This window comes from Channa argus, unplaced genomic scaffold, assembly GCF_033026475.1.
Source record: "Channa argus isolate prfri unplaced genomic scaffold, Channa argus male v1.0 Contig009, whole genome shotgun sequence".
NCBI classification, from domain to species: domain Eukaryota; kingdom Metazoa; phylum Chordata; class Actinopteri; order Anabantiformes; family Channidae; genus Channa; species Channa argus.
In genome coordinates, this window is record NW_027125228.1 from 659365 (window position 1) to 679556 (window position 20192).

General features: G+C 41.8%; 17 pseudogenes; all 17 read left to right on the forward strand.

The window, feature by feature from the left end:
* Nucleotides 1-934: 934 nt before the first annotated feature.
* On the forward strand, nt 935-1053 carry LOC137111364 (5S ribosomal RNA; annotated as a pseudogene).
* An 857-nt stretch (nt 1054-1910) lies between these two features.
* On the forward strand, nt 1911-2029 carry LOC137110110 (5S ribosomal RNA; annotated as a pseudogene).
* Nucleotides 2030-2897: 868 nt separating this feature from the next.
* Nucleotides 2898-3016, forward strand: LOC137111283 (5S ribosomal RNA; annotated as a pseudogene).
* Nucleotides 3017-3873: 857 nt separating this feature from the next.
* LOC137111033 (5S ribosomal RNA) lies at nt 3874-3992 on the forward strand (annotated as a pseudogene).
* Nucleotides 3993-4849: 857 nt separating this feature from the next.
* LOC137110065 (5S ribosomal RNA) lies at nt 4850-4968 on the forward strand (annotated as a pseudogene).
* Nucleotides 4969-5825: 857 nt separating this feature from the next.
* LOC137111034 (5S ribosomal RNA) lies at nt 5826-5944 on the forward strand (annotated as a pseudogene).
* A 1834-nt stretch (nt 5945-7778) lies between these two features.
* Nucleotides 7779-7897, forward strand: LOC137110287 (5S ribosomal RNA; annotated as a pseudogene).
* A 1834-nt stretch (nt 7898-9731) lies between these two features.
* Nucleotides 9732-9850, forward strand: LOC137111035 (5S ribosomal RNA; annotated as a pseudogene).
* Nucleotides 9851-10707: 857 nt separating this feature from the next.
* Nucleotides 10708-10826, forward strand: LOC137111036 (5S ribosomal RNA; annotated as a pseudogene).
* An 857-nt stretch (nt 10827-11683) lies between these two features.
* Nucleotides 11684-11802, forward strand: LOC137111037 (5S ribosomal RNA; annotated as a pseudogene).
* Nucleotides 11803-12659: 857 nt separating this feature from the next.
* On the forward strand, nt 12660-12778 carry LOC137110067 (5S ribosomal RNA; annotated as a pseudogene).
* Nucleotides 12779-13645: 867 nt separating this feature from the next.
* Nucleotides 13646-13764, forward strand: LOC137110885 (5S ribosomal RNA; annotated as a pseudogene).
* Nucleotides 13765-14621: 857 nt separating this feature from the next.
* Nucleotides 14622-14740, forward strand: LOC137111038 (5S ribosomal RNA; annotated as a pseudogene).
* An 857-nt stretch (nt 14741-15597) lies between these two features.
* On the forward strand, nt 15598-15716 carry LOC137110886 (5S ribosomal RNA; annotated as a pseudogene).
* Nucleotides 15717-16573: 857 nt separating this feature from the next.
* On the forward strand, nt 16574-16692 carry LOC137111039 (5S ribosomal RNA; annotated as a pseudogene).
* Nucleotides 16693-18526: 1834 nt separating this feature from the next.
* On the forward strand, nt 18527-18645 carry LOC137110887 (5S ribosomal RNA; annotated as a pseudogene).
* Nucleotides 18646-19502: 857 nt separating this feature from the next.
* Nucleotides 19503-19621, forward strand: LOC137110111 (5S ribosomal RNA; annotated as a pseudogene).
* The last annotated feature ends 571 nt before the right edge of the window (nt 19622-20192 follow it).

Sequence of the window (20192 nt, forward strand, 5' to 3'; positions counted from 1 at the left end):
TCTCGGCAGCCAAATAGGGCCGGGCCTGGTTAGTACTTGGTAGGAAGACCGCCTGGGAATGCCAGGTGCTGTAAGCTTTTTTGCTTGGGTTTACGGGCAGCTCAAGCTGGTGTTACTGCCTATTTATTCATAGAAATTGTTCTATATTTTCATCAAATTTTGTTCTTTCATTGCTGTTTTGCTACTTTATTGGTTTGTCAACCATCGTGCTTCATTACTAGTAGACCATGTTACGGTCCTGGCCATATGTGTTGTTTTTATTTTCTTGTTCTTATAGGTGCCCTGCCTGATTGGCCGGATGTGGGGGAAGTACAGGAAGCTGATTGGTCCATCCTACACTTCCTGGAGTTTTAAAAGTACGGTTCCCAACAGCTAGCGAGGCTCTTTCTGGCAGCAGCACCTGTTTGCTGTTCTTGGTTTCCAAATCTTATTTAGCATTTTTGAATTGTTAGGTTTTGTGCCGTGGTTTTGTTTATAAATTGTATATTTTGTAAATAGTATTAAATCTGTAGGGGTGAACTGCCATTTTCTTTGGACTGTTTTCACATTAGGGAGTTAGGGTTAGCGACTGTCTTTTGGTTTGTTTCTTTCTATCAGGCTAGCTAGCACTTTCTGTGGGAAATTGCTTATTTTGTTTATTATGTTGGCCTTGGTTCGCCCTGAGTTGTAGTGTCATGTTTTGTTTGACACTTTCTTTCGTTTAAAATAAATATCATTCTGTTGGAACATCTCGATCCTGGATTTTGGTTTGGGGATCGGAGAGGGAACATGCTAATTTATCTTTGTATGTTGCACCCTGACCCCCTAGACAGGGGCGTAACAGACCAGTACAGTTATAGTACTTTGTACTTTGCCACATTTATCTTCTTCTTAGCAAGTGTCATGCATTCTGCTTCTCCAGCGTTTTTAAGAGCTGTTGATGATATCAAATGCAGCTTACGGCCACACCGCTCTCTAAACGCCCGATCTCGTCCGATCTCGGCAGCCAAATAGAGCCGGGCCTGGTTAGTACTTGGTAGGAAGACCGCCTGGGAATACCAGGTGCTGTAAGCTTTTTTGCTTGGGTTTACGGGCAGCACAAGCTGGTGTTACTGCCTATTTATTCATAGAAATTGTTCTATATTTTCATCAAATTTTGTTCTTTAATTGCTGTTTTGCTACTTTATTGGTTTGCCGACCATCGTGCTTCATTACTAGTAGACCATGTTACGGTCCTGGCCATATGTGTTGTTTTTATTTTCTTGTTCTTATAGGTGCCCTGCCTGATTGGCCCGATTGGGGGGCAGTACAGGAAGCTGATTGGTCCATCCTACACTTCCTGGAGTTTTAAAAGTACGGTTCCCAACAGCTAGCGAGGCTCTTTCTGGCATCAGCACCTGTTTGCTGTTCTTGGTTTCCAACCCTTATTTAGCATTTTTGAATTGTTAGGTTTTGTGCCGTGGTTTTGTTTATAAATTGTATATTTTGTAAATAGTATTAAATCTGTAGGGGTGAACTGCCATTTTCTTTGGACTGTTTTCACATTAGGGAGTTAGGGTTAGCGACTGTCTTTTGGTTTGTTTCTTTCTATCAGGCTAGCTAGCACTTTCTGTGGGAAATGGCTTATTTTGTTTATTATGTTGGCCTTGGTTCGCCCTGAGTTGTAGTGTCATGTTTTGTTTGACACTTTCTTTCGTTTAAAATAAATATCATTCTGTTGGAACATCTCAATCCTGGATTTTGGTTTGGGGATCGGAGAGGGAACATGCAAATTTATCTTTGTATGTTTCACCCTGATCCCCTAGACAGGGGCGTAACAGACCAGTACAGTTATAGTACTTTGTACTTTGCCACATTTATCTTCTTCTTAGCAAGTGTCATGCATTCTGCTTCTCTAGCGTTTTTAAGAGCTGTTGATGATGTCAAATGCAGCTTACGGCCACACCGCTCTCTAAGTGCCCGATCTCGTCCGATCTCGGCAGCCAAATAGAGCCGGGCCTGGTTAGTACTTGGTAGGAAGACCGCCTGGGAATACCAGGTGCTGTAAGCTTTTTTGCTTGGGTTTACAGGCAGCACAAGCTGGTGTTACTGCCTATTTATTCATAGAAATTGTTCTATATTTTCATCAAATTTTGTTCTTTAATTGCTGTTTTGCTACTTTATTGGTTTGCCGACCATCGTGCTTCATTACTAGTAGACCATGTTACGGTCCTGGCCATATGTGTTGTTTTTATTTTCTTGTTCTTATAGGTGCCCTGCCTGATTGGCCCGATTGGGGGGCAGTACAGGAAGCTGATTGGTCCATCCTACACTTCCTGGAGTTTTAAAAGTACGGTTCCCAACAGCTAGCGAGGCTCTTTCTGGCATCAGCACCTGTTTGCTGTTCTTGGTTTCCAAACCCTATTTAGCATTTTTGAATTGTTAGGTTTTGTACCGTGGTTTTGTTTATAAATTGTATATTTTGTAAATAGTATTAAATCTGTAGGGGTGGACTGCCATTTTTCTTTTGATTGTTTTCTCTTGTTTTCACATTAGGGAGTTAGGGTTAGCGACTGTCTTTTGGTTTGTTTCTTTCTATCAGGCTAGCTAGCACTTTCTGTGGGAAATGGCTTATTTTGTTTATTATGTTGGCCTTGGTTCGCCCTGAGTTGTAGTGTCATGTTTTGTTTGACACTTTCTTTCGTTTAAAATAAATATCATTCTGTTGGAACATCTCAATCCTGGATTTTGGTTTGGGGATCGGAGAGGGAACATGCAAATTTATCTTTGTATGTTTCACCCTGATCCCCTAGACAGGGGCGTAACAGACCAGTACAGTTATAGTACTTTGTACTTTGCCACATTTATCTTCTTCTTAGCAAGTGTCATGCATTCTGCTTCTCTAGCGTTTTTAAGAGCTGTTGATGATGTCAAATGCAGCTTACGGCCACACCGCTCTCTAAGTGCCCGATCTCGTCCGATCTCGGCAGCTAAATAGAGCCGGGCCTGGTTAGTACTTGGTAGGAAGACCGCCTGGGAATACCAGGTGCTGTAAGCTTTTTTGCTTGGGTTTACGGGCAGCACAAGCTGGTGTTACTGCCTATTTATTCGTAGAAATTGTTCTATATTTTCATCAAATTTTGTTCTTTCATTGCTGTTTTGCTACTTTATTGGTTTGCCAACCATCATGCTTCATTACTAGTAGACCATGTTACGGTCCTGGCCATATGTGTTGTTTTTATTTTCTTGTTCTTATAGGTGCCCTGCCTGATTGGCCGGATTGGGGGGCAGTACAGGAAGCTGATTGGTCCATCCTACACTTCCTGGAGTTTTAAAAGTACGGTTCCCAACAGCTAGCGAGGCTCTTTCTGGCATCAGCACCTGTTTGCTGTTCTTGGTTTCCAAACCTTATTTAGCATTTTTGAATTGTTAGGTTTTGTGCCGTGGTTTTGTTTATAAATTGTATATTTTGTAAATAGTATTAAATCTGTAGGGGTGAACTGCCATTTTCTTTGGACTGTTTTCACATTAGGGAGTTAGGGTTAGCGACTGTCTTTTGGTTTGTTTATTTCTATCAGGCTAGCTAGCACTCTCTGTGGGAAATGGCTTATTTTGTTTATTATGTTGGCCTTGGTTCGCCCTGAGTTGTAGTGTCATGTTTTGTTTGACACTTTCTTTCGTTTAAAATAAATATCATTCTGTTGGAACATCTCGATCCTGGATTTTGGTTTGGGGATCGGAGAGGGAACATGCTAATTTATCTTTGTATGTGGCACCCTGACCCCCTAGACAGGGGCTTAACAGACCAGTACAGTTATAGTACTTTGTACTTTGCCACATTTATCTTCTTCTTAGCAAGTGTCATGCATTCTGCTTCTCCAGCGTTTTTAAGAGCTGTTGATGATGTCAAATGCAGCTTACGGCCACACCGCTCTCTAAGCGCCCGATCTCGTCCGATCTCGGCAGCCAAATAGAGCCGGGCCTGGTTAGTACTTGGTAGGAAGACCGCCTGGGAATACCAGGTGCTGTAAGCTTTTTTGCTTGGGTTTACGGGCAGCACAAGCTGGTGTTACTGCCTATTTATTCATAGAAATTGTTCTATATTTTCATCAAATTTTGTTCTTTCATTGCTGTTTTGCTACTTTATTGGTTTGTCAACCATCGTGCTTCATTACTAATAGACCATGTTACGGTCCTGGCCATATGTGTTGTTTTTATTTTCTTGTTCTTATAGGTGCCCTGCCTGATTGGCCGGATTGGGGGGCAGTACCGGAAGCTGAGTGGTCCATCCTACACTTCCTGGAGTTTTAAAAGTACGGTTCCCAACAGCTAGCGAGGCTCTTTCTGGCATCAGCACCTGTTTGCTGTTCTTGGTTTCCAAACCTTATTTAGTATTTCTGAATTGTTAGGTTTTGTGCCGTGGTTTTGTTTATAAATTGTATATTTTGTAAATAGTATTAAATCTGTAGGGGTGAACTACCATTTTCTTTGGACTGTTTTCACATTAGGGAGTTAGGGTTAGCGACTGTCTTTTGGTTTGTTTATTTCTATCAGGCTAGCTAGCACTTTCTGTGGGAAATGGCTTATTTTGTTTATTATGTTGGCCTTGGTTCGCCCTGAGTTGTCGTGTCATGTTTTGTTTGACACTTTCTTTCGTTTAAAATAAATATCATTCTGTTGGAACATCTCGATCCTGGATTTTGGTTTGGGGATCGGAGAGGGAACATGCTAATTTATCTTTGTATGTTGCACCCTGACCCCCTAGACAGGGGCGTAACAGACCAGTACAGTTATAGTACTTTGTACTTTGCCACATTTATCTTCTTCTTAGCAAGTGTCATGCATTCTGCTTCTCCAGCGTTTTTAAGAGCTGTTGATGATGTCAAATGCAGCTTATGGCCACACCGCTCTCTAAGCGCCCGATCTCGTCAGATCTCGGCAGCCAAATAGAGCCGGGCCTGGTTAGTACTTGGTAGGAAGACCGCCTGGGAATACCAGGTGCTGTAAGCTTTTTTGCTTGGGTTTACGGCCAGCACAAGCTGGTGTTACTGCCTATTTATTCATAGAAATTGTTCTATATTTTCATCAAATTTTGTTCTTTCATTTCTGTTTTGCTACTTTATTGGTTTGTCAACCATCTTGCTTCATTACTAGTAGACCATGTTACGGTCCTGGCCATATGTGTTGTTTTTATTTTGTTGTTCTTATAGGTGCCCTGCCTGATTGGCCGGATTTGGGGGAAGTACAGGAAGCTGATTGGTCCATCCTACACTTCCTGGAGTTTTAAAAGTACGGTTCCCAACAGCTAGCGAGGCTCTTTCTGGCAGCAGCACCTGTTTGCTGTTCTTGCTTTCCAAACCTTATTTAGCATTTTTGAATTGTTAGGTTTTGTGCCGTGGTTTTGTTTATAAATTGTATATTTTGTAAATAGTATTAAATCTGTAGGGGTGAACTGCCATTTTCTTTGGACTGTTTTCACATTAGGGAGTTAGGGTTAGCGACTGTCTTTTGGTTTGTTTATTTCTATCAGGCTAGCTAGCACTTTCTGTGGGAAATGGCTTATTTTGTTTATTATGTTGGCCTTGGTTCGCCCTGAGTTGTAGTGTCATGTTTTGTTTGACACTTTCTTTCGTTTAAAATAAATATCATTCTGTTGGAACATCTCGATCCTGGATTTTGGTTTGGGGATCGGAGAGGGAACATGCTAATTTATCTTTGTATGTTGCACCCTGACCCCCTAGACAGGGGCGTAACAGACCAGTACAGTTATAGTACTTTGTACGTTGCCACATTTATCTTCTTCTTAGCAAGTGTCATGCATTCTGCTTCTCCAGCGTTTTTAAGAGCTGTTGATGATATCAAATGCAGCTTACGGCCACACCGCTCTCTAAGCGCCCGATCTCGTCCGATCTCGGCAGCCAAATAGAGCCGGGCCTGGTTAGTACTTGGTAGGAAGACCGCCTGGGAATACCAGGTGCTGTAAGCTTTTTTGCTTGGGTTTACGGGCAGCACAAGCTGGTGTTACTGCCTATTTATTCATAGAAATTGTTCTATATTTTCATCAAATTTTGTTCTTTCATTGCTGTTTTGCTACTTTATTGGTTTGCCAACCATCGTGCTTCATTACTAGTAGACCATGTTACGGTCCTGGCCACATGTGTTGTTTTTATTTTCTTGTTCTTATAGGTGCCCTGCCTGATTGGCTGGATTGGGGGGCAGTACAGGAAGCTGATTGGTCCATCCTACACTTCCTGGAGTTTTAAAAGTATGGTTCCCAACAGCTAGCGAGGCTCTTTCTGGCATCAGCACCTGTTTGCTGTTCTTGGTTTCCAAACCTTATTTAGCATTTTTGAATTGTTAGGTTTTGTGCCGTGGTTTTGTTTATAAATTGTATATTTTGTAAATAGTATTAAATCTGTAGGGGTGGACTGCCATTTTTCTTTTGATTGTTTTCTCTTGTTTTCACATTAGGGAGTTAGGGTTAGCGACTGTCTTTTGGTTTGTTTCTTTCTATCAGGCTAGCTAGCACTTTCTGTGGGAAATGGCTTATTTTGTTTATTATGTTGGCCTTGGTTCGCCCTGAGTTGTAGTGTCATGTTTTGTTTGACACTTTCTTTCGTTTAAAATAAATATCATTCTGTTGGAACATCTCAATCCTGGATTTTGGTTTGGGGATCGGAGAGGGAACATGCAAATTTATCTTTGTATGTTTCACCCTGACCCCCTAGACAGGGGCGTAACAGACCAGTACAGTTATAGTACTTTGTACTTTGCCACATTTATCTTCTTCTTAGCAAGTGTCATGCATTCTGCTTCTCTAGCGTTTTTAAGAGCTGTTGATGATGTCAAATGCATGTTACGGCCACACCGCTCTCTAAGCGTCCGATCTCGGCTGCCAAATAGGGCCGGGCCTGGTTAGTACTTGGTAGGAAGACCGCCTGGGAATACCAGGTGCTGTAAGCTTTTTTGCTTGGGTTTACGGGCAGCTCAAGCTGGTGTTACTGCCTATTTATTCATAGAAATTGTTCTATATTTTCATCAAATTTTGTTCTTTCATTGCTGTTTTGCTACTTTATTGGTTTGTCAACCATCGTGCTTCATTACTAGTAGACCATGTTACGGTCCTGGCCATATGTGTTGTTTTTATTTTCTTGTTCTTATAGGTGCCCTGCCTGATTGGCCGGATTTGGGGGAAGTACAGGAAGCTGATTGGTCCATCCTACACTTCCTGGAGTTTTAAAAGTACGGTTCCCAACAGCTAGCGAGGCTCTTTCTAGCATCAGCACCTGTTTGCTGTTCTTGGTTTCCAAACCTTATTTAGCATTTTTGAATTGTTAGGTTTTGTGCCGTGGTTTTGTTTATAAATTGTATATTTTGTAAATAGTATTAAATCTGTAGGGGTGAACTGCCATTTTCTTTGGACTGTTTTCACATTAGGGAGTTAGGGTTAGCAACTGTCTTTTGGTTTGTTTATTTCTATCAGGCTAGCTAGCACTTTCTGTGGGAAATGGCTTATTTTGTTTATTATGTTGGCCTTGGTTCGCCCTGAGTTGTAGTGTCATGTTTTATTTGACACTTTCTTTCGTTTAAAATAAATATCATTCTGTTGGAACATCTCGATCCTGGATTTTGGTTTGGGGATCGGAGAGGGAACATGCTAATTTATCTTTGTATGTTGCACCCTGAGCCCCTAGACAGGGGCGTAACAGACCAGTACAGTTATAGTCCTTTGTACTTTGCCACATTTATCTTCTTCTTAGCAAGTGTCATGCATTCTGCTTCTCCAGCGTTTTTAAGAGCTGTTGATGATGTCAAATGCAGCTTACGGCCACACCGCTCTCTGAGCGCCCGATCTCGTCCGATCTCGGCAGCCAAATAGGGCCGGACCTGGTTAGTACTTGGTAGGAAGACCGCCTGGGAATACCAGGTGCTGTAAGCTTTTTTGCTTGGGTTTACGGGCAGCACAAGCTGGTGTTACTGCCTATTTATTCATAAAAATTGTTCTATATTTTCATCAAATTTTGTTCTTTCATTGCTGTTTTGCTACTTTATTGGTTTGTCAACCATCGTGCTTCATTACTAGTAGACCATGTTACGGTCCTGGCCATATGTGTTGTTTTTATTTTCTTGTTCTTATAGGTGCCCTGCCTGATTGGCTGGATTGGGGGGCAGTACAGGAAGCTGATTGGTCCATCCTACACTTCCTGGAGTTTTAAAAGTATGGTTCCCAACAGCTAGCGAGGCTCTTTCTGGCATCAGCACCTGTTTGCTGTTCTTGGTTTCCAAACCTTATTTAGCATTTTTGAATTGTTAGGTTTTGTGCCGTGGTTTTGTTTATAAATTGTATATTTTGTAAATAGTATTAAATCTGTAGGGGTGGACTGCCATTTTTCTTTTGATTGTTTTCTCTTGTTTTCACATTAGGGAGTTAGGGTTAGCGACTGTCTTTTGGTTTGTTTCTTTCTATCAGGCTAGCTAGCACTTTCTGTGGGAAATGGCTTATTTTGTTTATTATGTTGGCCTTGGTTCGCCCTGAGTTGTAGTGTCATGTTTTGTTTGACACTTTCTTTCGTTTAAAATAAATATCATTCTGTTGGAACATCTCAATCCTGGATTTTGGTTTGGGGATCGGAGAGGGAACATGCAAATTTATCTTTGTATGTTTCACCCTGACCCCCTAGACAGGGGCGTAACAGACCAGTACAGTTATAGTACTTTGTACTTTGCCACATTTATCTTCTTCTTAGCAAGTGTCATGCATTCTGCTTCTCTAGCGTTTTTAAGAGCTGTTGATGATGTCAAATGCATGTTACGGCCACACCGCTCTCTAAGCGTCCGATCTCGGCAGCCAAATAGGGCCGGGCCTGGTTAGTACTTGGTAGGAAGACCGCCTGGGAATACCAGGTGCTGTAAGCTTTTTTGCTTGGGTTTACGGGCAGCTCAAGCTGGTGTTACTGCCTATTTATTCATAGAAATTGTTCTATATTTTCATCAAATTTTGTTCTTTCATTGCTGTTTTGCTACTTGATTGGTTTGTCAACCATCGTGCTTCATTACTAATAGACCATGTTACGGTCCTGGCCATATGTGTTGTTTTTATTTTCTTGTTCTTATAGGTGCCCTGCCTGATTGGCCGGATTGGGGGGCAGTACAGGAAGCTGATTGGTCCATCCTACACTTCCTGGAGTTTTAAAAGTACGGTTCCCAACAGCTAGCGAGGCTCTTTCTGGCATCAGCACCTGTTTGCTGTTCTTGGTTTCCAAACCTTATTTAGCATTTTTGAATTGTTAGGTTTTGTGCCGTGGTTTTGTTTATAAATTGTATATTTTGTAAATAGTATTAAATCTGTAGGGGTGAACTGCCATTTTCTTTGGACTGTTTTCACATTAGGGAGTTAGGGTTAGCGACTGTCTTTTGGTTTGTTTATTTCTATCAGGCTAGCTAGCACTTTCTGTGGGAAATGGCTTATTTTGTTTATTATGTTGGCCTTGGTTCGCCCTGAGTTGTAGTGTCATGTTTTGTTTGACACTTTCTTTCGTTTAAAATAAATATCATTCTGTTGGAACATCTCGATCCTGGATTTTGGTTTGGGGATCGGAGAGGGAACATGCTAATTTATCTTTGTATGTGGCACCCTGACCCCCTAGACAGGGGCGTAACAGACCAGTACAGTTATAGTACTTTGTACTTTGCCACATTTATCTTCTTCTTAGCAAGTGTCATGCATTCTGCTTCTCCAGCGTTTTTAAGAGCTGTTGATGATGTCAAATGCAGCTTACGGCCACACCGCTCTCTAAGCGCCCGATCTCGTCCGATCTCGGCAGCCAAATAGAGCCGGGCCTGGTTAGTACTTGGTAGGAAGACCGCCTGGGAATACCAGGTGCTGTAAGCTTTTTTGCTTGGGTTTACGGGCAGCACAAGCTGGTGTTACTGCCTATTTATTCATAGAAATTGTTCTATATTTTCATCAAATTTTGTTCTTTCATTGCTGTTTTGCTACTTTATTGGTTTGTCAACGATCGTGCTTCATTACTAATAGACCATGTTACGGTCCTGGCCATATGTGTTGTTTTTATTTTCTTGTTCTTATAGGTGCCCTGCCTGATTGGCCGGATTGGGGGGCAGTACAGGAAGCTGATTGGTCCATCCTACACTTCCTGGAGTTTTAAAAGTACGGTTCCCAACAGCTAGCGAGGCTCTTTCTGGCATCAGCACCTGTTTGCTGTTCTTGGTTTCCAAACCTTATTTAGCATTTTTGAATTGTTAGGTTTTGTGCCGTGGTTTTGTTTATAAATTGTATATTTTGTAAATAGTATTAAATCTGTAGGGGTGAACTGCCATTTTCTTTGGACTGTTTTCACATTAGGGAGTTAGGGTTAGCGACTGTCTTTTGGTTTGTTTATTTCTATCAGGCTAGCTAGCACTCTCTGTGGGAAATGGCTTATTTTGTTTATTATGTTGGCCTTGGTTCGCCCTGAGTTGTAGTGTCATGTTTTGTTTGACACTTTCTTTCGTTTAAAATAAATATCATTCTGTTGGAACATCTCGATCCTGGATTTTGGTTTGGGGATCGGAGAGGGAACATGCTAATTTATCTTTGTATGTTGCACCCTGACCCCCTAGACAGGGGCGTAACAGACCAGTACAGTTATAGTACTTTGTACTTTGCCACATTTATCTTCTTCTTAGCAAGTGTCATGCATTCTGCTTCTCCAGCGTTTTTAAGAGCTGTTGATGATGTCAAATGCAGCTTACGGCCACACCGCTCTCTAAGCGCCCGATCTCGTCCGATCTCGGCAGCCAAATAGAGCCGGGCCTGGTTAGTACTTGGTAGGAAGACCGCCTGGGAATACCAGGTGCTGTAAGCTTTTTTGCTTGGGTTTACGGGCAGCACAAGCTGGTGTTACTGCCTATTTATTCGTAGAAATTGTTCTATATTTTCATCAAATTTTGTTCTTTCATTGCTGTTTTGCTACTTTATTGGTTTGCCAACCATCGTGCTTCATTACTAGTAGACCATGTTACGGTCCTGGCCATATGTGTTGTTTTTATTTTCTTGTTCTTATAGGTGCCCTGCCTGATTGGCCGGATTGGGGGGCAGTACAGGAAGCTGATTGGTCCATCCTACACTTCCTGGAGTTTTAAAAGTACGGTTCCCAACAGCTAGCGAGGCTCTTTCTGGCATCAGCACCTGTTTGCTGTTCTTGGTTTCCAAACCTTATTTAGCATTTTTGAATTGTTAGGTTTTGTGCCGTGGTTTTGTTTATAAATTGTATATTTTGTAAATAGTATTAAATCTGTAGGGGTGAACTGCCATTTTCTTTGGACTGTTTTCACATTAGGGAGTTAGGGTTAGCGACTGTCTTTTGGTTTGTTTATTTCTATCAGGCTAGCTAGCACTCTCTGTGGGAAATGGCTTATTTTGTTTATTATGTTGGCCTTGGTTCGCCCTGAGTTGTAGTGTCATGTTTTGTTTGACACTTTCTTTCGTTTAAAATAAATATCATTCTGTTGGAACATCTCGATCCTGGATTTTGGTTTGGGGATCGGAGAGGGAACATGCTAATTTATCTTTGTATGTGGCACCCTGACCCCCTAGACAGGGGCGTAACAGACCAGTACAGTTATAGTACTTTGTACTTTGCCACATTTATCTTCTTCTTAGCAAGTGTCATGCATTCTGCTTCTCCAGCGTTTTTAAGAGCTGTTGATGATGTCAAATGCAGCTTACGGCCACACCGCTCTCTAAGCGCCCGATCTCGTCCGATCTCGGCAGCCAAATAGAGCCGGGCCTGGTTAGTACTTGGTAGGAAGACCGCCTGGGAATACCAGGTGCTGTAAGCTTTTTTGCTTGGGTTTACGGGCAGCACAAGCTGGTGTTACTGCCTATTTATTCATAGAAATTGTTCTATATTTTCATCAAATTTTGTTCTTTCATTGCTGTTTTGCTACTTTATTGGTTTGTCAACCATCGTGCTTCATTACTAATAGACCATGTTACGGTCCTGGCCATATGTGTTGTTTTTATTTTCTTGTTCTTATAGGTGCCCTGCCTGATTGGCCGGATTGGGGGGCAGTACCGGAAGCTGAGTGGTCCATCCTACACTTCCTGGAGTTTTAAAAGTACGGTTCCCAACAGCTAGCGAGGCTCTTTCTGGCATCAGCACCTGTTTGCTGTTCTTGGTTTCCAAACCTTATTTAGTATTTCTGAATTGTTAGGTTTTGTGCCGTGGTTTTGTTTATAAATTGTATATTTTGTAAATAGTATTAAATCTGTAGGGGTGAACTACCATTTTCTTTGGACTGTTTTCACATTAGGGAGTTAGGGTTAGCGACTGTCTTTTGGTTTGTTTATTTCTATCAGGCTAGCTAGCACTTTCTGTGGGAAATGGCTTATTTTGTTTATTATGTTGGCCTTGGTTCGCCCTGAGTTGTAGTGTCATGTTTTGTTTGACACTTTCTTTCGTTTAAAATAAATATCATTCTGTTGGAACATCTCGATCCTGGATTTTGGTTTGGGGATCGGAGAGGGAACATGCTAATTTATCTTTGTATGTTGCACCCTGACCCCCTAGACAGGGGCGTAACAGACCAGTACAGTTATAGTACTTTGTACTTTGCCACATTTATCTTCTTCTTAGCAAGTGTCATGCATTCTGCTTCTCCAGCGTTTTTAAGAGCTGTTGATGATGTCAAATGCAGCTTATGGCCACACCGCTCTCTAAGCGCCCGATCTCGTCAGATCTCGGCAGCCAAATAGAGCCGGGCCTGGTTAGTACTTGGTAGGAAGACCGCCTGGGAATACCAGGTGCTGTAAGCTTTTTTGCTTGGGTTTACGGCCAGCACAAGCTGGTGTTACTGCCTATTTATTCATAGAAATTGTTCTATATTTTCATCAAATTTTGTTCTTTCATTTCTGTTTTGCTACTTTATTGGTTTGTCAACCATCTTGCTTCATTACTAGTAGACCATGTTACGGTCCTGGCCATATGTGTTGTTTTTATTTTGTTGTTCTTATAGGTGCCCTGCCTGATTGGCCGGATTTGGGGGAAGTACAGGAAGCTGATTGGTCCATCCTACACTTCCTGGAGTTTTAAAAGTACGGTTCCCAACAGCTAGCGAGGCTCTTTCTGGCAGCAGCACCTGTTTGCTGTTCTTGCTTTCCAAACCTTATTTAGCATTTTTGAATTGTTAGGTTTTGTGCCGTGGTTTTGTTTATAAATTGTATATTTTGTAAATAGTATTAAATCTGTAGGGGTGGACTGCCATTTTCTTTTGATTGTTTTCTCTTGTTTTCACATTAGGGAGTTAGGGTTAGCGACTGTCTTTTGGTTTGTTTATTTCTATCAGGCTAGCTAGCACTTTCTGTGGGAAATGGCTTATTTTGTTTATTATGTTGGCCTTGGTTCGCCCTGAGTTGTAGTGTCATGTTTTGTTTGACACTTTCTTTCGTTTAAAATAAATATCATTCTGTTGGAACATCTCGATCCTGGATTTTGGTTTGGGGATCGGAGAGGGAACATGCTAATTTATCTTTGTATGTTGCACCCTGACCCCCTAGACAGAGGCGTAACAGACCAGTACAGTTATAGTACTTTGTACTTTGCCACATTTATCTTCTTCTTAGCAAGGGTCATGCATTCTGCTTCTCCAGCGTTTTTGAGAGCTGTTGATGATGTCAAATGCAGCTTACGGCCACACTGCTCTCTAAGCGCCCGATCCCGTCCGATCTCGGCAGCCAAATAGGGCCGGGCCTTGTTAGTACTTGGTAGGAAGACCGCCTGGGAATACCACGTGCTGTAAGCTTCTTTGCTTGGGTTTACGGGCAGCACAAGCTGGTGTTACTGCCTATTTATTCATAGAAATTGTTCTATATTTTCATCAAATTTTGTTCTTTCATTGCTGTTTTGCTACTTGATTGGTTTGTCAACCATCGTGCTTCATTACTAATAGACCATGTTACGGTCCTGGCCATATGTGTTGTTTTTATTTTCTTGTTCTTATAGGTGCCCTGCCTGATTGGCCGGATTGGGGGGCAGTACAGGAAGCTGATTGGTCCATCCTACACTTCCTGGAGTTTTAAAAGTACGGTTCCCAACAGCTAGCGAGGCTCTTTCTGGCATCAGCACCTGTTTGCTGTTCTTGGTTTCCAAACCTTATTTAGCATTTTTGAATTGTTAGGTTTTGTGCCGTGGTTTTGTTTATAAATTGTATATTTTGTAAATAGTATTAAATCTGTAGGGGTGAACTGCCATTTTCTTTGGACTGTTTTCACATTAGGGAGTTAGGGTTAGCGACTGTCTTTTGGTTTGTTTATTTCTATCAGGCTAGCTAGCACTTTCTGTGGGAAATGGCTTATTTTGTTTATTATGTTGGCCTTGGTTCGCCCTGAGTTGTAGTGTCATGTTTTGTTTGACACTTTCTTTCGTTTAAAATAAATATCATTCTGTTGGAACATCTCGATCCTGGATTTTGGTTTGGGGATCGGAGAGGGAACATGCTAATTTATCTTTGTATGTGGCACCCTGACCCCCTAGACAGGGGCGTAACAGACCAGTACAGTTATAGTACTTTGTACTTTGCCACATTTATCTTCTTCTTAGCAAGTGTCATGCATTCTGCTTCTCCAGCGTTTTTAAGAGCTGTTGATGATGTCAAATGCAGCTTACGGCCACACCGCTCTCTAAGCGCCCGATCTCGTCCGATCTCGGCAGCCAAATAGAGCCGGGCCTGGTTAGTACTTGGTAGGAAGACCGCCTGGGAATACCAGGTGCTGTAAGCTTTTTTGCTTGGGTTTACGGGCAGCACAAGCTGGTGTTACTGCCTATTTATTCATAGAAATTGTTCTATATTTTCATCAAATTTTGTTCTTTCATTGCTGTTTTGCTACTTTATTGGTTTGTCAACCATCGTGCTTCATTACTAATAGACCATGTTACGGTCCTGGCCATATGTGTTGTTTTTATTTTCTTGTTCTTATAGGTGCCCTGCCTGATTGGCCGGATTGGGGGGCAGTACCGGAAGCTGAGTGGTCCATCCTACACTTCCTGGAGTTTTAAAAGTACGGTTCCCAACAGCTAGCGAGGCTCTTTCTGGCATCAGCACCTGTTTGCTGTTCTTGGTTTCCAAACCTTATTTAGTATTTCTGAATTGTTAGGTTTTGTGCCGTGGTTTTGTTTATAAATTGTATATTTTGTAAATAGTATTAAATCTGTAGGGGTGAACTACCATTTTCTTTGGACTGTTTTCACATTAGGGAGTTAGGGTTAGCGACTGTCTTTTGGTTTGTTTATTTCTATCAGGCTAGCTAGCACTTTCTGTGGGAAATGGCTTATTTTGTTTATTATGTTGGCCTTGGTTCGCCCTGAGTTGTAGTGTCATGTTTTGTTTGACACTTTCTTTCGTTTAAAATAAATATCATTCTGTTGGAACATCTCGATCCTGGATTTTGGTTTGGGGATCGGAGAGGGAACATGCTAATTTATCTTTGTATGTTGCACCCTGACCCCCTAGACAGAGGCGTAACAGACCAGTACAGTTATAGTACTTTGTACTTTGCCACATTTATCTTCTTCTTAGCAAGGGTCATGCATTCTGCTTCTCCAGCGTTTTTGAGAGCTGTTGATGATGTCAAATGCAGCTTACGGCCACACTGCTCTCTAAGCGCCCGATCCCGTCCGATCTCGGCAGCCAAATAGGGCCGGGCCTTGTTAGTACTTGGTAGGAAGACCGCCTGGGAATACCACGTGCTGTAAGCTTCTTTGCTTGGGTTTACGGGCAGCACAAGCTGGTGTTACTGCCTATTTATTCATAGAAATTGTTCTATATTTTCATCAAATTTTGTTCTTTCATTGCTGTTTTGCTACTTGATTGGTTTGTCAACCATCGTGCTTCATTACTAATAGACCATGTTACGGTCCTGGCCATATGTGTTGTTTTTATTTTCTTGTTCTTATAGGTGCCCTGCCTGATTGGCCGGATTGGGGGGCAGTACAGGAAGCTGATTGGTCCATCCTACACTTCCTGGAGTTTTAAAAGTACGGTTCCCAACAGCTAGCGAGGCTCTTTCTGGCATCAGCACCTGTTTGCTGTTCTTGGTTTCCAAACCTTATTTAGCATTTTTGAATTGTTAGGTTTTGTGCCGTGGTTTTGTTTATAAATTGTATATTTTGTAAATAGTATTAAATCTGTAGGGGTGAACTGCCATTTTCTTTGGACTGTTTTCACATTAGGGAGTTAGGGTTAGCGACTGTCTTTTGGTTTGTTTATTTCTATCAGGCTAGCTAGCACTTTCTGTGGGAAATGGCTTATTTTGTTTATTATGTTGGCCTTGGTTCGCCCTGAGTTGTAGTGTCATGTTTTGTTTGACACTTTCTTTCGTTTAAAATAAATATCATTCTGTTGGAACATCTCGATCCTGGATTTTGGTTTGGGGATCGGAGAGGGAACATGCTAATTTATCTTTGTATGTGGCACCCTGACCCCCTAGACAGGGGCGTAACAGACCAGTACAGTTATAGTACTTTGTACTTTGCCACATTTATCTTCTTCTTAGCAAGTGTCATGCATTCTGCTTCTCCAGCGTTTTTAAGAGCTGTTGATGATGTCAAATGCAGCTTACGGCCACACCGCTCTCTAAGCGCCCGATCTCGTCCGATCTCGGCAGCCAAATAGAGCCGGGCCTGGTTAGTACTTGGTAGGAAGACCGCCTGGGAATACCAGGTGCTGTAAGCTTTTTTGCTTGGGTTTACGGGCAGCACAAGCTGGTGTTACTGCCTATTTATTCATAGAAATTGTTCTATATTTTCATCAAATTTTGTTCTTTCATTGCTGTTTTGCTACTTTATTGGTTTGTCAACCATCGTGCTTCATTACTAGTAGACCATGTTACGGTCCTGGCCATATGTGTTGTTTTTATTTTCTTGTTCTTATAGGTGCCCTGCCTGATTGGCTGGATTGGGGGGCAGTACAGGAAGCTGATTGGTCCATCCTACACTTCCTGGAGTTTTAAAAGTATGGTTCCCAACAGCTAGCGAGGCTCTTTCTGGCATCAGCACCTGTTTGCTGTTCTTGGTTTCCAAACCTTATTTAGCATTTTTGAATTGTTAGGTTTTGTGCCGTGGTTTTGTTTATAAATTGTATATTTTGTAAATAGTATTAAATCTGTAGGGGTGGACTGCCATTTTTCTTTTGATTGTTTTCTCTTGTTTTCACATTAGGGAGTTAGGGTTAGCGACTGTCTTTTGGTTTGTTTCTTTCTATCAGGCTAGCTAGCACTTTCTGTGGGAAATGGCTTATTTTGTTTATTATGTTGGCCTTGGTTCGCCCTGAGTTGTAGTGTCATGTTTTGTTTGACACTTTCTTTCGTTTAAAATAAATATCATTCTGTTGGAACATCTCAATCCTGGATTTTGGTTTGGGGATCGGAGAGGGAACATGCAAATTTATCTTTGTATGTTTCACCCTGACCCCCTAGACAGGGGCGTAACAGACCAGTACAGTTATAGTACTTTGTACTTTGCCACATTTATCTTCTTCTTAGCAAGTGTCATGCCTTCTGCTTCTCTAGCGTTTTTAAGAGCTGTTGATGATGTCAAATGCATGTTACGGCCACACCGCTCTCTAAGCGTCCGATCTCGGCAGCCAAATAGGGCCGGGCCTGGTTAGTACTTGGTAGGAAGACCGCCTGGGAATACCAGGTGCTGTAAGCTTTTTTGCTTGGGTTTACGGGCAGCTCAAGCTGGTGTTACTGCCTATTTATTCATAGAAATTGTTCTATATTTTCATCAAATTTTGTTCTTTCATTGCTGTTTTGCTACTTTATTGGTTTGTCAACCATCGTGCTTCATTACTAGTAGACCATGTTACGGTCCTGGCCATATGTGTTGTTTTTATTTTCTTGTTCTTATAGGTGCCCTGCCTGATTGGCCGGATTTGGGGGAAGTACAGGAAGCTGATTGGTCCATCCTACACTTCCTGGAGTTTTAAAAGTACGGTTCCCAACAGCTAGCGAGGCTCTTTCTAGCATCAGCACCTGTTTGCTGTTCTTGGTTTCCAAACCTTATTTAGCATTTTTGAATTGTTAGGTTTTGTGCCGTGGTTTTGTTTATAAATTGTATATTTTGTAAATAGTATTAAATCTGTAGGGGTGAACTGCCATTTTCTTTGGACTGTTTTCACATTAGGGAGTTAGGGTTAGCGACTGTCTTTTGGTTTGTTTATTTCTATCAGGCTAGCTAGCACTTTCTGTGGGAAATGGCTTATTTTGTTTATTATGTTGGCCTTGGTTCGCCCTGAGTTGTAGTGTCATGTTTTGTTTGACACTTTCTTTCGTTTAAAATAAATATCATTCTGTTGGAACATCTCGATCCTGGATTTTGGTTTGGGGATCGGAGAGGGAACATGCTAATTTATCTTTGTATGTTGCACCCTGACCCCCTAGACAGAGGCGTAACAGACCAGTACAGTTATAGTACTTTGTACTTTGCCACATTTATCTTCTTCTTAGCAAGGGTCATGCATTCTGCTTCTCCAGCGTTTTTGAGAGCTGTTGATGATGTCAAATGCAGCTTACGGCCACACTGCTCTCTAAGCGCCCGATCCCGTCCGATCTCGGCAGCCAAATAGGGCCGGGCCTTGTTAGTACTTGGTAGGAAGACCGCCTGGGAATACCACGTGCTGTAAGCTTCTTTGCTTGGGTTTACGGGCAGCACAAGCTGGTGTTACTGCCTATTTATTCATAGAAATTGTTCTATATTTTCATCAAATTTTGTTCTTTCATTGCTGTTTTGCTACTTGATTGGTTTGTCAACCATCGTGCTTCATTACTAATAGACCATGTTACGGTCCTGGCCATATGTGTTGTTTTTATTTTCTTGTTCTTATAGGTGCCCTGCCTGATTGGCCGGATTGGGGGGCAGTACAGGAAGCTGATTGGTCCATCCTACACTTCCTGGAGTTTTAAAAGTACGGTTCCCAACAGCTAGCGAGGCTCTTTCTGGCATCAGCACCTGTTTGCTGTTCTTGGTTCCCAACCCTTATTTAGCATTTTTGAATTGTTAGGTTTTGTGCCGTGGTTTTGTTTATAAATTGTATATTTTGTAAATAGTATTAAATCTGTAGGGGTGAACTGCCATTTTCTTTGGACTGTTTTCACATTAGGGAGTTAGGGTTAGCGACTGTCTTTTGGTTTGTTTCTTTCTATCAGGCTAGCTAGCACTTTCTGTGGGAAATGGCTTATTTTGTTTATTATGTTGGCCTTGGTTCGCCCTGAGTTGTAGTGTCATGTTTTGTTTGACACTTTCTTTCGTTTAAAATAAATATCATTCTGTTGGAACATCTCAATCCTGGATTTTGGTTTGGGGATCGGAGAGGGAACATGCAAATTTATCTTTGTATGTTTCACCCTGATCCCCTAGACAGGGGCGTAACAGACCAGTACAGTTATAGTACTTTGTACTTTGCCACATTTATCTTCTTCTTAGCAAGTGTCATGCATTCTGCTTCTCTAGCGTTTTTAAGAGCTGTTGATGATGTCAAATGCAGCTTACGGCCACACCGCTCTCTAAGTGCCCGATCTCGTCCGATCTCGGCAGCCAAATAGAGCCGGGCCTGGTTAGTACTTGGTAGGAAGACCGCCTGGGAATACCAGGTGCTGTAAGCTTTTTTGCTTGGGTTTACAGGCAGCACAAGCTGGTGTTACTGCCTATTTATTCATAGAAATTGTTCTATATTTTCATCAAATTTTGTTCTTTAATTGCTGTTTTGCTACTTTATTGGTTTGCCGACCATCGTGCTTCATTACTAGTAGACCATGTTACGGTCCTGGCCATATGTGTTGTTTTTATTTTCTTGTTCTTATAGGTGCCCTGCCTGATTGGCCCGATTGGGGGGCAGTACAGGAAGCTGATTGGTCCATCCTACACTTCCTGGAGTTTTAAAAGTACGGTTCCCAACAGCTAGCGAGGCTCTTTCTGGCATCAGCACCTGTTTGCTGTTCTTGGTTTCCAAACCCTATTTAGCATTTTTGAATTGTTAGGTTTTGTGCCGTGGTTTTGTTTATAAATTGTATATTTTGTAAATAGTATTAAATCTGTAGGGGTGGACTGCCATTTTTCTTTTGATTGTTTTCTCTTGTTTTCACATTAGGGAGTTAGGGTTAGCGACTGTCTTTTGGTTTGTTTCTTTCTATCAGGCTAGCTAGCACTTTCTGTGGGAAATGGCTTATTTTGTTT